The sequence below is a fragment of the Humulus lupulus genome, chromosome 3 (assembly GCF_963169125.1).
Source record: "Humulus lupulus chromosome 3, drHumLupu1.1, whole genome shotgun sequence".
Classification (NCBI taxonomy): Eukaryota; Viridiplantae; Streptophyta; class Magnoliopsida; order Rosales; family Cannabaceae; genus Humulus; species Humulus lupulus.
In genome coordinates, this window is record NC_084795.1 from 124,952,361 (window position 1) to 124,954,184 (window position 1,824).

The 1,824-nt window shown below is 31.1% G+C and overlaps 1 long non-coding RNA gene across 1 annotated transcript; it reads right to left on the reverse strand.

Moving 5' to 3' along the window:
- Positions 1-322: 322 nt before the first annotated feature.
- Positions 323-1,290, reverse strand: LOC133821338 (uncharacterized). Its single transcript, XR_009887490.1, has 3 exons — positions 1,018-1,290; positions 694-804; positions 323-577 (listed from the first exon to the last, which is right to left on the reverse strand). It is a non-coding gene; the product is annotated as an uncharacterized LOC133821338 (long non-coding RNA).
- Positions 1,291-1,824: the final 534 nt, after the last annotated feature.

A 1,824-nucleotide genomic window follows, 5' to 3' on the forward strand; every position in this document is an offset into this window, starting at 1 on the left:
ACGCCCTGGATAGCCAAGACCGCTACACTGTGTACTTATAAAGGTGTAAGACTTGCTAATCAAGTCATTAGTTTTAAAAACGTGTCACCACTACTACAAAAAATGTTTTTTAGGACTCGCGCCATTTGAGAGCCTTAAAAACTAAGGTTTGCGAGTCCTAAAAAATCTTTGCGAGTCCTAAAAAATCTGGTTGAGTGCTTTTATTTAAGTTTTTAGGACTCGCATTGCGAGTCCTAAAAACTTAATTAAAGACACTCAACCAGATTTTTTAGGACTCGCTTTGCATGCTCTTTAAAGTAATTTTTTTTTTTAAAAAAATACAGCTACAATTTTAATTTTGATTTAAAAATATATATCCATTTGAGTGTCGAATATGTATCAAAAGAATTTTGAAAATAAAATACTAAAAAAATGGCAAAAATTTTTTACGAAATAAATTTAAAATTTCTAAACATGTATTGTAATTAGCTAGCTATAATATCATTCATTTTGCTCTAACCAATTGTAAAAATGACATTGCCCATTCTTCTCTAACTTCGTCAATTTCTTGAGTAGTATATGGTTTGTCGGAGGTGAACTGAAAACAAAAAAAAAACAAAAATTTAATTATAATTATATTAGTGGTAATAAATTCAAAGCATATATAAAAATTGTACTAGATTTAATACTATGTAGTTGTATATTGTTTATTACCTGTTTCGACAAGAAATGTTTGATATGAGGGGCATTGATAAGTACATTCTTCATCATCCTCATAACGTAATGACTATTGAATCCAATGAAGTTCACCTGTCATTCTAGTTACTATAGAAGAGAAATAAAGAGCTAGTATCAATCACTAACATAAAACATGAAATACTTTATAAGGATCTACATTCTAACACATGCCAAATAATATGGGGATAATTGTCAATAACACTTACTTGTAACCAAAATATGAAAAAATTACATCCCGGTTTCCAAAAAAATGCCAATGCATGAAAACAGACATAGGAACCACAACAAAATTCTACTAACCTTATGTCTGCTTTCCTTCTTCTTCATCCACAGCATATTCATCGTCGTTGTCATCGTCTTCATCAACATCTTGATTATCATATAAACTGCTTCGAGGAAACTTACTGAGTTCATTTTTGCTGTCCTCTTCACTAAGAAATTCCACCCCATATTTTGCATCTCGGTGTTTGACCACAAGCCAGCGCAGCAACCGATCTTCCTTGTTAAGGTAATGCAGCTCTTTGTTGATGTTGGGTGTAACCATCATAGTCATTTGCATCAGTTGACCCTATAGCACGTGCAAAAGATGTCTCTTCAAGTCCAAGATAAACAGAAAAGAAAAACCAATCAAAGCAAGATTGACTCTTTTATCTTTTAATTTTTCTTAAACTACAATTTTTTTTATTATAAAATTCAATCAAACATAAAACCTACTTCAGATAAATATCTTCAGATATGTTACATGTAAGTCAAATAGTGCTGGTATATTATTTGGATATTCAGTGAGGCTTAAATTTTAATACTACTAGGCATTTGGCACCTTAAATTTAGAGCATCCTTCCATCACAGAATGCCAAGAATCCATCAAATACGAAGCCCTTAAACTTAAATCCCAGCTACATCGACACGTAACACAGGAAAGATTAAAGCCACTGATTTCATTGATTTCAACAATACTAATGGTTTGTTAATAATAATGGTTTGTGTTTATATGCATTGATTTCAACAATACTAGAAAGATGAATAAATGTAAGACACAAGTTACTTTAGCTTCATCATTATTCCACTTAAACTAAACAAAGCAAACACTTAAAGAAATTTCCTTGA